The sequence below is a fragment of the Canis lupus genome, chromosome 2 (genome assembly GCF_048164855.1).
Source record: "Canis lupus baileyi chromosome 2, mCanLup2.hap1, whole genome shotgun sequence".
NCBI classification, from domain to species: Eukaryota; Metazoa; Chordata; class Mammalia; order Carnivora; family Canidae; genus Canis; species Canis lupus.
This window is the reverse complement of record NC_132839.1, coordinates 17,257,768-17,272,416: the sequence shown is the minus strand read 5'-3', so window position 1 is coordinate 17,272,416 and position 14,649 is coordinate 17,257,768. Positions and strand designations below refer to the sequence as shown.

Here is a 14,649-nt window from a genome sequence, read left to right as displayed (position 1 = left end):
TGACCTAGTAGCTACCTCAGTGAAACACTTTTTTTTTTAAGAGAGCTGTTTTAGCATGATAGTTTCAAATTATAAACATATACTATACAGTGAATGTCTTAGGGGTATGAAGGAGGAAGTTAGTCTCACATGCATAGGCTGATAGAAGAAGACAGAAAGGATGTAATTAAATGTAAAATAAATATATACTTTGTTTTCTTAAGAATGAAGCAAGTGGTAAAAACTGTGGTAGATCTGTTAATCTGTTGCTATGCCAACAGTAAAATTTTAAATGGATCCAAGAAATGGGACAATTTTCAGGAATATAAGCACAACCTTTTTCAAATAAGTAAAATCATATTCATATTATTCCCCCCAAGGGGATAGAGTCTTGAGGGAATTAGTGCAGAATTAATTGATCAGGGTTTTTTTTCCCCCCTCGTAACCACAGCAGGCATAAGGAACAGAATCTCACGCTATATTTTTCTGAGATCTAGATCTGGATTTAGGTTAAACTTTTTGAGGATTGTGGGCAGCACTGTTCCCCAGTGTGTAGGTAGCAGGACAGCATGTTTCTACCATTTTAAGACTGATTAACATATAACCAGAGACAAAAGTCAATAAATCTTCACCTGTATTTCTCAGCATAATACCAAGATGATATAGTTTACAAAAATAAAAACATCTTAATAAAATACATCTCATATGCAAATTACCAGCATCCTTTCCGAGTCAGACAAAGACAGGCATTATTTTTCCTAAGGAGAAACAAAGATTAAAATGAAGGATGACCCGAAATCTACAAATTATAGAAACTTAAAATTATAAATTCATTCAAATTCTATTTATATGAGATAGGATTTTAACAATCGACTATTCAGTGTAATGACCAGCTTCCTCCCTTCACAAGTAAATACAAGCATTTGGCTTTTTTGAGGGAAAGTTGTTCTGTTTACATTATAAAAATACATTTAGGAAAACATTTAGTACATCCAGGGGGTCTTTCCTTAACTATAGAGCAAGTCGGGAATAGATTGTCTCAGCAAAATAAGATGAAAATTTAGTTCAACTGCCTTTCCTGAAGGTATTTCTGTAAAGAAAGAATAGATAATTCACAGTAATTAAAAAGTATTTTCAATTAAACGCTTGTCTGTGTGGGTGAGTCTGCCTTATAGCCTATGAGGGGAAAAAAAAAAAAAACCCTACTTCAGCTTCTTCCCAAATGTTTATTTTTAAATGACTGAAGTATCAAATGGAGCAACTGTGAACTACGATTCCTTATTATTTTTTTATTCTGAGGTTGAGAAAATATTGGAAAGTGGGTAGCATGAGGGAAGAAGTAGCATTCCTTTCTCTTCCATGAGGTTTCTATCATCTATCCTTAGTTTTGGCTGGACTGTTTGAACACGTAGAGCTTGCAAATCCACAAATATACCGTTTGAGTTCATCTTTAAATCCTGAGCATATTCGCATAGAGAGAGAGATCGCCTGTTAGCTCTTGGAGATCACCTACTTGTACTTTATTTTGTTTTCTGAGTAGCAGGTCACTACTATTACTTATATTAATACTACAGGGTAACTGACAGCTTTTTCATTACATTACAGCCCTATAGCTGTCAGTTACCGTGGCTATGCATTCATCTAAGAAATAAAAGCTCCGCTTATAATACCTGTTTCCATATTTAGTGTACATTATTTCTTGGAATATCTAGGTATCCTGGGATACAGGTGTAGCATCTGTTAGTTACTAAAAGAAATATGAGGTTTGGTGAACATACATGATCATCGTACTCTTAAACATGCCTGATTGTCCAGTCTTGTACCACAAACTGTGTCCTTTCAAAAACAGTAGCATTTTGGAAAAATGCTAATAAAAAAAAAAATGGGATGCCTGGGTGACTCAGTGGTTAAGCGTCTGCCTTGCACCCAGGGTGTGAACTTGGGGTCCCGCGATTGAGTCCCACATTGGGTTCCCCACAGGGAGCCTGCTTCTCCCTCTGCCTGTGTCTCTGCCTCTCTGTGTCTCTCATGAAGGAATAAATAAAATCTTTTTAAAATGCTAATGAGTATGGTCGAATACATACAGGAATATCTGATCTTTACCAATGACTTCAATTTCTTTAAAAAGACTTATTTTTTATTCATGAGAGAGCGAGAGAGGCAGAGACATAGGCAGAGAGAAGCAGGCTCCCTGCAGGGAACTCCATGTGGGACTCGATCCTGGGTCTCCAGGATCACGCCCTGGCCCGACGGCAGATGCTCAACTACTGAGCCACCCAGGTGTCCCAGATTTCAAATTTTTTAATGTCAGAATATCATCTTTCTAAGCAGAGCCCTAAGTAATGACCCTGACTCTTGTCTCTCCCAGCCCCCTACATGCCTCAGAAATATTAGCACTTCTGCTAAGAATATTTTGAAAACCACTAGCCTTCATTTGCACCATATTCTTTCATCACGTTCTTTGTAAGTTTTCTCCTCCAATACGAAGTACTATATATTTCAATATGCAAATGTTTGACAACTTCTCCATCCCCTCAGTTGTATTAGTCATGTTTTATTCAACCTCTCCATATTCCTCTGTTTCCTCATCTATAAACCAGACTTTATAATAGGTCCTAACTTTTCTAAGTATTATATTTATACATGAAGTATGACATAAAATAAATGTTATCTAGTAGTTCATAAGCATATTTATATATTATATGTTTGTATGGTATAATACAATATCTTTTTATTTATTTGTAAAAAGTGCTGAGGATAATAAGCAATAAACACAGCATTCATCAATTACAAAAATAAATGCTTAAGTGGAGTTGATGCAATTGTATCAGTGTGAAAGCAACATATTTTTTTACAAAAGGACAAAACACTATTTTCTAATTTGTTTTTGCTTTTTAGTATTTTATCAGTCCATATTTTGTTGACTTCCACACTAGAGTTACACCAAAACTGAGTTCAAAAGAGTAAGGAAATGACCAATCACTGAGCTTTTGTCTTCCATAAACAGAGATTTCCAGAAGTCCAGAGTCTCAGCTGTAGATATGAGGATGTTTGGGGTTGTCTGTCCCCTAATTCTTGCCCTCAGTCAATCTCATCTGCTATTTTTCAGGCACACCACACTGTTGCCGGCTCTCATCGATGGTCTGTCAAGAGCCTGAGGAGCTAAATATCATCTTTAAACCTAGTGATTTCAATGTTTACTCTATTTTCAGAACATTTATAACATGTTAAATATGGCAGCAGCCCTGGCCTTCAGAGACACCTCTGCTTTTACTTCTCTTTCCTACATTTTGTTTGCTTTATATCTTTTAGTAGAGACTGGGATCCTAATTGGCTTAACTCCTGGGATGATTCCAAGGATCTTTTTCTTGGAAACAGGTAAGAAGGAAGAAAAGTATTTGTGTCAAGAACTCCTTAGTGATAAATAAATAAATAAATAAATAAATAAATAAATAAATAAATAAATAAAATACATGAAAGTAAAAGACCCAAGGGCAGAACAAAAGTAAGTATCTGGCTGCCAAAAAAAAGGTCAGATTATCTTTTCTTCTTGCATTTTTGCCATAATTCTAGTTATTTTTTTTTCTGTTCATCAGGCTATCTCAGAGATACCTAGTATCCTTGAAATGATTTTGAGAAGATTTCATTGTTGCTCAAGGTATCCCTCATTTAATGACAAAAGCAGTTCAGAACACAAAGCTAAGATTTTGAGGGATTCCTGAATAAAACCAAAGTTTTGTGTGAGAACACACAATGAACTGCCAGAATTTGGGGGGAATCTCACACCAAAATCATATTCCTGAAAATGTTATAAGTGGACCATCCATCTGGTATCTTGGAATTATAAATAGAAACCTTCCTACTTTCTCTATTCACTCAAAGGGTAAAAATAAAAACACAACAAACGTTTCAAAGCTAGGAGTCCTACTTTAATGTGCTAAAAAAATATATTTTTAATAAACACACTTAAAAAAAAGCTTTACTCTAGAGAAGACATCTATGATTGATTTGTCAAACTGGGAATTAATGAAAAAATTTCTAAATCCTTGTGTGTTTCTAACTAAGGGGAAGCACAAGTAAGATAAAGCCTTCAAAAATTTTATCTTCTTACTATATTGTGTCTGAATCATTGTATGGAAATGCTAACATTTTGGCTAATAATTTGAAGTACACAATTTAACGTTGATTCAACAAATGTATTTTGAGCACCAACTAGGTGAAAGTCACTGTGGTAGACAATGCACCAGACTTTGTGGGACAATGTGCAAATCATTTTTAATACCATTCTCTTAAGGAACAAATAATCTAGTGAAGAAAATATTATATGTTCACCAGTGATTGTTTAAGAATAATATCTGGTGCTAAGGTATGCACTAAGCACTTTACCTATATCAATGTATTTAATCCTCACTACAACCTGTTGTAAATGAGGAAACCAAGGCGCAAAGAGATTAAGTGACTTGTCCAAAAACCACAAAGCTATTAGTGATATGGCCAGAAGTGAACCCAAACTGTCTGGCCATCAGGTCCACACTTTGAACCACTATTCCCCTCTAAGCAAAATTATATGTTGTGTCAAATAGAAGTTAGTGGGCAATGAGAATAAGAAAGGAAACTAATAATCAAGGATCCATAGGGAAGAACATTTCTTATCAGGGTTGATCAGTTCCATTGTGATAAGAATTTGCAAAAGGCTCATAGAAGATTGCTTTTCCTTATAGTTCTTCGTCAAGTGTTAAATTTTGATCTTTTTGGTCACTGTAACAATTATATCCTATATGTATTAATCTGTATGAGCCTCACTAACAAAATACCAAAGACTGGGGAGCTTATGAGCAACAGTGCATAGAGGTTAGAAGTCCGAGATCAGGGTGCCAGTGTAGTTGGGAAGGGGCCCTCTTCTGAGTGGCAGACTTTGCATGTCAACTCAACATGGCTAGCTCTCTGAAACTTTTCTTATAAGGGCACTAATCTCATTCATGAGGCCTCTGCAAAAGGCCCCACCATCTAATACCATCACCTTGGGAATTAGGTTTCCAATGTATAAATCTAGGGAGGACACAACCATTTAGATCATAACACTGTGTTTCATAGTATTTCATGTTCACTTACTAAACGTAGGAATCATTATTTCCACTTTACAGGTGAAGAGACAAAGGCTCAAATAATTTAAGTATTTTTTTCAAAGTCCCAAAATAACTAAGTAAGTTGCAAAGAAAAGTTTCAAAGGTAAATAATTGAGTTGGACCTTAAAGACTAGGAGTATTTCAGTAGATGAGAATACAGTGGAATTTCAAGCAATGGTTCAATAAAGTACAAAGATTCAAGAGCAAGTAGGGTAAAAACATGCAAGAGGAAGTTAAGAGTAGTCTAGCATGGCCAGGAAAGAGGATTTACTTAGGAGATAAGCTGCTGGCTTTGGCTTCATAAATGGTCACTTTATGATGATGGCAATGATCCCCAAGAGAAAAAAAATCCAACAAGAAACAGGAAATATGAGTATGGGGCTCTGGAGAGTTGGTACCAGCAAAATAAAACTAGAAGTCATCTTGTGAAGCATAACTGAAGCTGTGGGACCAGACAAAATTACTAAGGGAGAGAATGTAGAGCTAGAGTTATAGTGGGGAGTCCAGGGGACAGGTCAAGATGCAGGACAGGAGAAAGAAGAGAAAACCATGAGTAATATAGAGGAGAAATAATCCGAAGACCAGAAAATAGATTAATAGCAATGTCCAAGAAGGTAGGAGAAGATTGCAAAAAGGACAGGGTAGTCAGGTCAGAATGTCAAATGCTATATTTTTTAACACACACACACAGAGCTTGTGCTTTTAGACAAACAAAAAAATTAAAATGTCTATCTACATTGATTCTTTAAATGTCATTTACTTAGAATCATATAATCCATCCTGGGAAACAATTTATAAAATGTTATCAACAAGTGCATATGGACTTGAAGATATCCCTTGTGAGGAAGAAAATTAAAACATCCTTATGTTCACCAAAAAAATATTATGTGAGTTTTATAGGAATCCTAGGCACAGTAAAACTTAGTTTTCTCTGATGTACATCTAATAATGTAGACAAAAATCAGTATTTTCTCTAAAAATAGAAGTCTTTATTAATAGTATATCATGTGACCTGGCCTTCTGTTAATCAAAATGTAGCCATGGTACACATGCAAATATATGCATATACTCCAGTCCTATATTCAGATAATTTTTCTCAAGTCAGTAGAAATCACCTTAGGGAAAAGAACTTCAGCCCTGGTCCTCTCAAAGTTTCTTTTCAACTTTTTGGAGCTCTTGCCAAAAAGAAGAAAAAAAAAAAAAAAAAAAACTATGAGCCTATTGTTTTCCAGAGTTTCTGGTTTCTTTCTAACTCACAAACACTCACACATCCTAACATCGCAATGACTTGCTGAATCCTTAGCAATTTGAACACACACACTAGAGCTCAGATGTTAAAATTATATTTACCAAGTTCAAGAGGATATTTCAAAGACAGAACTCGAAACACTAATTATACATCTGATTTTTCAGTATCTTCTTCTGTCCTCTGTGCAAACTTGAAATATTATTCTCAAAATGTCACCTCCATTCTCTCTCTCCTACTTAACCATCCTCTCCCTCCCTCCTTCTTCCTTCCTGTTTTTCTGCCTTTGTTATTGTGTGTAAAATTGAACATATACATCACATTGATATTTCCTTCCTAATGATAGCAACATTTATTCCTGGAGGGTTTCTTAGCTAACCTATTTTACCTGTGGCGGTTTTAGGTAAATCTCAGATTGGAATTTCTATACCAATCTAAATGGATCCTTTCTCATCTTGCCCCTAGGCCTCTGAGGTATGGAATCCACGGTGTGTTCTGATGCTATTCAATGATAAGGCAGGAGCAGAGATTAGATACGTTCTGAACTGTATTCATGTTCTCTCTTTTTAGTTGCCTAGGAGAAGGAAGAAATCTTTAGAAAAATATTTCAGAAAATCTTTTCTGAATTGATATGTAGTGCATTTCGCCTTTTTTATACAAGGTGACAGTGTGTGCGAGATGTAAAGATGAGTTTGCTCAGGCAATTACCCCTTGTTGATAGCAGATTATTTCCTCTGGCAAACTCGAAAATAACTTGTTGGTGTATAAGTTACTGCTGTTCTGGGGATGTAGTAATTTACTCTCCTGCCTTTTTTATGAGCACATTTATTTTAATCAGTAGAGTTCAGAATAGCTCTTTTTCATCGAACTCCATCTCTTTTGGAGTTATGCACCTTCTAAAGTATAACGAAGGAAGGTCCTTCTGCACACACCAGAGAAAAGAGGCTTGATATATTACTGAAAAAATGGTCTTTGCACAGGAAATCATATCCCATGATCTCTCTGCCCATGTTAAAAACACATTTATTCACAACAGCTCCAGCCCATATTATTTATTTTTATTTTTTTTTTATTTTTACAAAAACAATGTCTCACAGAGCAACTCAACTCAACACTATCATTCATTCTGGGGATTGAAAACAGAATACTTACACATGTTATGATGAAGAAATATGTAGAAGAATTCTTGGTTGGCAAGACCGATACAACTTTTTTTTGAGGGACAATTGACATATAGTACCGTACTAGCTTCCTTAACATTTGTCTACACTGTGAGGTGGTTACCACAGTAAGTCTAGTTACCATCTGCCACCTTACCAAGTTAATACAGTGTTACTGACTGTATTCCCACATGCTGTACATTACACCCCCATGACTCATTTATTTTATAACTGGAAGTCTGTGCTTCTTAATTCCTTGCACCCATTTGGCACCCTGCACCCCTCCCTCCCACCCACCCCTCCTGGCAACCACCAATCTGTTCTCTGTATCTGTGAGTCTGAGTTTGGTTAGGTTTGTTTGCTTGTCTTAAAACTGATACAGCTTTTAAGAAATAATGCAGGTCATATACTTTACTGAATGTCTGTAGAATAAAAGCAAACTGGAGAGTTTTACTCCTTTTACCATTTTGCAGATGAAAAGGAAAAGAGGCAAGAAAAGAGAAAAAAGGAACGGTGGCATCCAGGAACTTTGATGAGCATCAAACAAATACTTTAACTATGATCCCTTGCCTCTCCTATTATATGGCCTCTCCTAAGAAGAACTCTTAGCCATTCCTCCTGCAGAGTTCTTACTACTCCTAATAGAGTTATAGAGAAAGCAAAATTCATTTTCTAATATTAATCCCTAGGTGGTTGAGTATAGAAAAATCTAGAAGCTAGAAGTCTAGAAGAATGCTTTACTTACGATGAATGTTCAGTACTTGAAAAAGAAGTGAATTGTCTATTTTTTTTGTAACATCAACAACATTAGCAACTTCACCACTCAGGTCTTTCCTAGAGAATGGCAAACCTTGACTGATGGAGCAAAGACACCAAAAGCTAAGAGCGTGTATTCTTGACAGTATCTGCTGCTGATCACTTATGTTTCTGTTACTCTATTCTCCCTAGTCATAAAACACTAGGTAGTAATTTCCCTCTCATCTTGAGAATTATTAAGAGGACAAAGGAAACCTAAGAAACATTTGGCTCTCTTGAAAATACAAAGAACATAATTTGAAAGCATTACTTCCTTGTATTTATTCCATGGAAATTTTTCATTCAGGTGAAAGCAAAATATCACAAATTATTCTCTTGTTTAGAAAGGAAATTGAGAGAGAAAAATCAAGAATTGCAAGATTATTTTACAGATCGCTCCGTGACTCTTTTCATACAAAACATATCTTGGCAAGTCAGTAGTATATATGAAATCACCCATGCAAACTCATAAAGCCAATTCAACATAGATCCACATCAGCGATAACGTTTTCACCTAGAAATCGCATGCATTTATGTTTTCAATATATTAATAATTAAACAGAGTAGCAGCAAGTTTTTATGGGGGTTGTTTTGTTGTTGCTGTTGAAGAGGAAATTTTCTTATGTGTCTAGCAACAAATCTGCTTCCCATACCTTAGATGATTACAAGGAGACAGATCAAATCTATACTGAAGCAAAACTCCATAGCTTTTTTTTCCCTAGGTTTCACAATTACTGAGTTTGTACATCTATTCTCCTTAACAAGATGTTGTCAAATCTGCAAATATATATTAACGGGATGCTCGGTTTTCTTTAATATAATCCCCCTACAAGAGAAAACAGAGAATGATAATTTCACATACATTGAAAAAATAGCAAGAACTATATTACTACTGTATTGATATATATATCAATAATTATGCTTGTAACTAACTTATTCAGTAATTTACCTAATTTTAATCACACAGCCTTTTCTGATTCCTGATGAATCCAAACAATTTTAATTTTCATGTATTACAAATGCCACGCCTATTTTTTGACTGATATTAAAAGTAATGAAATATTGAGAATAATTTTAATGATATAATTGTCAAGCACTTTGCCCATAAGAAGCACCATACAATTCTCACATAATCAAGAGCAGCTGAATTAATTATTTAATGTGGAAATTCTGGGAAATTAAAATTCCTGGGAGATTTTATTGGGATTACCTCACCAAATGAAGTCAAAAAAAGCAAAAAAGTATCACCAAAAGAAAAATAGAACTTCCTCATAAAGATCCCAGGGAAAAAATTTACTGAAATAAATTTAAGAAACACAAAAAGTCACAGACTGGTCATTTTACCACAAAACCCTACACATCTCATTTATTGAAAAATGTAAAGAACCGTAAATCACCTCTAAAAAATAGTTTCCTTTCTTCCGCTCTGGAAGTGATATCTACCCTGACACCACCTCTCTAAGCAGTTTTGCCAACAAGAGAGCTAGTTTAATTCCACCCCAACTTTAGAGAATGTAACAATCATCAATAGAGTTAATATTGGTCCTAATATTTATCATCAAAATCCCAATAATGTCAAGAGTTAAATATTAGCCCTAAAAAAACTTTAAATGCTATAACTGTCTGGACAATTTTTTTATGTTTATCAACTTACTTAAGGCAGATATTTATGTATAAGAATTAAAATCATATAAATTGAAAAGATGCTTCTACATTACCAGCACTACCTTGGAATACTTAATATTATCTCCATAAGAGTTACAGATTTAAATACCACCAGTTACATTCTGATCTGTTGAAAAGTGAGTTGGGGGTGGTGGGAGATGGCTAAGGACAATACCAAAACTAATACATGGAACATTTTGCATCAAAAGAGGATTTTCCGGGCAGTATGGGCAAAAAGTCTTCTGAAAAAGAGAATGTATGCAATAGAGCTTCACCCAGGGGCTGTGTGATGAAGAACTAGGCTCTGCTATTGATACTTTCTCTTCCTGCTGGTTGTTTTTTGACTGATGGTGCCTGGGACAAGTAGAATCAGCTTCAGGAAAAACTCCATCTACTGGAGAAAAAGAAACTCCATCTACTTAGTGATTAAAAAAAAAAAAGTCTCTGAAGCCAGGCAGCTTGGGTTAGAATCCCAGGATCACCCCTTCCCAGCTTGTGACCCTGAGCAATTTGTAGAATATCTTAGCTTTGATTACCTCTTCTATGATTTAAAGAGAGAGAGAGAAGGGGGAGTGGGTGGAGGAGAGGGTACAGGAGGAGAAAGAAGATGGCTCCCCATCTATAAAAATGGATCATAGCCTCATTTGAAGATCACATAAATTATTACATATAAAACTCTAGAATAATGCCTGGTAGATAATTTCTCAACAGATGTTCACTAACATCTCAAAAGCAAAAAATTGGGCAGGAGAAAAGCAGTAGTGGCAGCAGCAATAAACGACTTCCAGAGAACATGACATGGTTTAGTTGGGAGGGGCTATCATCGAAGGAAGAAGCATAACAACTGGAGAGTCAAAAACAAATCTTGAGGTCTCATCTGTCCCTGGTCCTGCCTTGCTGCGTGGCCTTGGGTACATCACAGGCCATTTGTGCACTCCATTGCTCCGTCTTATCTATTTCAATTTGAGAATTTCTAGGCTCTCTTCCAACTCTAAACGTGTACTTACCTAGGCTACCTGGGGAAGAGTAATGTGGCAGCTGCTGCATGGTGCATGCTCAGAAGGATGAGTCCTTTCCACGTGTTGGTTTCTAGCTCTTCAAGGATTCAGACAAGCAACCAGGAGCATGCAGAGGGAGGGATATCACAATGAAACAGAATCAGGCCCTCAGATGGAAGGGCACTGGACTCCCGCACTCTCAGAACTGCACGTGTGTATTCTTATGCAACTGTACTAAAGAGTGGTACACCTTACCTTGGTGCTCTGATAAAATAAATTCCCACCACATAGTAAATTTTTAAATTGAGACATTTATTCTATTTCATTATAACGTGTGAATTGTTACTTTACACTCCAGTGCCCAGAGGTAAATTGAAGATGCACATCCGAAGTGAAACTACTCTTCTAATAAAACCACTGACATGTTAAGAAGGTTCCCATTTTAGTTATTTATGCTGTTTTCTTTCATTTTTAAAGATGACACTATCCTTTATTACACATTCTGAATATGTGTGTTATACTTGTACAACATATTTTCTTTCCATGACCCATTAAAGTAGCATAATGCTTTCTATATTCATGCATCTCTTAGCACACAACCTATAGTTTTAAATATTTTTGCATTCTTTCTCAGAGGGAAAAAAAAATGAGTTTTGTAGTGAAGAAAAAAACTTGGCCAATTATGTCATTTTTATCTCAGTTTCAACTTAGCATTATCTTAGGCTTAGTAGTAACAAATGATAAAATGACAAATAAATTCTGACATTCTCTGCATAATCTACATTCTTGGCCATCGACTCTTCATTTTACCAGCCTCTTAAGAAATGTTTTTTAGAAAAGAAAAAAGAAAACCTCACACATGACTGCCAATCTAACCCATTCCATTATGTGTGTCATGCTGCCGAAACGAACTTGGAATCTAGAAGTACCAAGTGCCACAATTCGTCTCCTTGTGACTCACAGCGCCAGATGACAAGCAAGCCTCTGTCCTCCAACAGCACCAGCAACAGTGGAGGATCCGGGTGGGTGTTCGTGGTGTTGTGAATAGACCTGGTGGGAGGCAGGAATCCAAGGCTCAGGCTTCCGGCACGTATCACCATGCTGACAGATGGCATATTCTTGGCCAGGGTCCAAGGACCCTGGTCACCTAGTGAACTTTCCCTGACTCCATGCTATGTCAATATCCCAGACATCCAGTGACACAGACCTTGCTTATGAATCACTCTGCTAGAAGCTGCCTCTATGTATGTTTTCTGAATGAATGTTTGTAAAGGTATTTTGCCTGAACTAAGTATGACTCTTTAGCACTTTGTGACACAATTACCATGGGTTGTATCAACAGACAAAGTGTGCTTTATAATTTAGTCCTAATGAATTTTTTGACCCATAAATCAATGAACCTGTTACAGATTGAATAATAATATTTGCTTCCTGAAAGCACGTATGATATCAACAAGGTCGCAGTTTACTGTCATTTTTAATAGGGGGAAAAATGTACTCAGGGGGCATTTAACATATTTTGACAAGGTGACCCACAATTATCCATTAACATTGTATTTGTCTAAGCCCTACTGCATTGATATGCAGGGACCATGTAATAGTTCATTGATGTCTCACATGGGGGTGGGGAATAAGGCAAGTGGGACCTTTCCAAGGTCTTTCACAGCCAGAATGTATCTTGCTACTGCTGTATTGATTAAACATTTGGATAGTTAATCAACACAGCTCAGCCCTTTTAACCTGTCATAGGCAATATAGCAAAAAAAGGAAAGAAGGGAGGGAGGGAGGGAGGGAGGGGGGGGGAAGGAAGGAAGGAAGGAAGGAAGGAAGGAAGGAAGGAAGGAAGGAAGGAAGGAAGGAAGGAAGGAAGGAAGGAAGGAAGGAAGGGAGAAATGCCTGGAAGAGAAACCATGAGGATATGTTTTTCTTATTTTCAAATATGGCAGATAAAGTACATCTTTCCAGACAATAGGACCATAATAAAAGATTATAGTGTTCAACATGGTCTTGAATAAAAAGCTATCTGGACTTTTTTGCTTGACTTGATTTTCCAACACTTTAAATGAATTAAAAACCTTACACTCTTTGCCAGCATCACATTGTGTTCTTTACAGTCAGCTAAATCCTTGCTTGATTCCCTCTTCAGATAGAATATTCCTGAAATTCAAAACAGACCTAACTGGAGCTCCCCATTTGGGACTCACTGGTCTATTTCTACACTTAGAATTGCTTTTCTTGTCACATGTACCAATATTCTGATATCTTCTTCCCTTATGTCCCATCTCATCATCTCAGCACCTCATATCCTCTACGAGGTATATAAAGGTGTCTGTATCAGTTTTTCTAGGTATAAAACACTCAGTTTTTCTTTTATTTCCTCTCCTATATCTTTTGCCCTTTGACCAAATTTTTTTTTAATAACTGAGCAATGATAATTCTTCTGTAGATCATCAATCCCTGCCATTCTCTTCTTCAGCTTCTTACCAATTGGTAAGGAACAAGGTCATATAGCACTCGCCTCACATTCTGCTGAAGAAATCTGTTTGGGATTTTAAATTATGCCCTCAGTTCTACACACATAATAATTCATGTTCAATCGTGGTTAGTTATACTCTAATTTACTTCACCTGTTTATTTTGCTCAATGGTTTCTAACACTGAAAACATTGTATCCTAAAGTTGGCTGATCATAAGAACTACTAACTCTAATTAGACCTATTTGATTATAATATTCAAGGACAGGACCTCAGAATGTGTAGCTTAACAAAAAGCCTAAGAGAGTATTAGGATCAGGAAAGTTTTAACCCATTCTTTCATCTGTCTGTTCCACAAAACGATAAATAATCCAGCTGGTTTTTTTTTAAAGAATTTAGTTCAAAACTGCTCTGTAACAAGATTCTTATCCAATTAAGAAAACTTATTGAGCACTTTCTAGCTACTATAATTTACACAAATAATCACATTCACCTTGCTAAATTCATTCTATCTGATTTTTGTTTTTCATGGTTGTGATACACATGATCATGTACATGTGATTATTTATAAAGATTGTAATGTCTATTTTGAGAGAAGACTCTCTCTCCTTTTCTGGTTTCGATGAAACAAATTGCTATGTTGTGAGTTGCCATACGTAAAGGGTCATGCATCAAGGAGGAGAAGATAGCCCTCCACCAACAAGCAACAAGACACTGAGACTCTGAGCTTGGCAGTCTACAAAGAATCAAATACTGCCAATAATCATGTGAACTTGGAAGTGGATTCTTCCCCAGGCAAGTATCAGATTAAATCGCAGCTCCACCAACACCTTGATTATAGCTGTGAGATCCTGAAGCGGAAAAGCTAGCCAAACTGTGCCCAGATTCCTAATCTACAGAAACTATGAGATAAAAAATGTGTTGTACTCATTGCTAACTTTGCAGTGATATTATTATATAGCAACAGACAGTAATACAAGTACTTTATAGCCTTTGTTGTTTTGAATCCCATGCCCTTTGAAATGTGGGAATTCTAATTTAATTACATAACTGTCCAGCACTACCATTCCTATTTACCATCATCTGTGCATTTACACTACATTCTAATGTGTACCACATAAAGTAGGTATTTTAACCAGTTGTGCAATAAAAGTAACATCCCTGTGTATTTCTCACTTGCACTTACTCCTAAAAGAAACAGCCTCAT

At 36.2% G+C, this 14,649-nt stretch overlaps 1 long non-coding RNA gene across 1 annotated transcript in view; it reads right to left on the bottom strand.

Moving 5' to 3' along the window:
- Positions 1-14,649, bottom strand: part of LOC140613070 (uncharacterized) — a 658,442-nt gene that overhangs the window by 204,414 nt on the left and 439,379 nt on the right. The window contains exons 10-12 of the long non-coding RNA XR_012014181.1: positions 11,931-12,019; positions 10,979-11,066; positions 8,960-9,132 (exon numbers count right to left, since the gene is read on the bottom strand). This is a non-coding gene — a long non-coding RNA (uncharacterized lncRNA). The remainder of the gene's footprint in view (positions 1-8,959; positions 9,133-10,978; positions 11,067-11,930; positions 12,020-14,649) is intronic.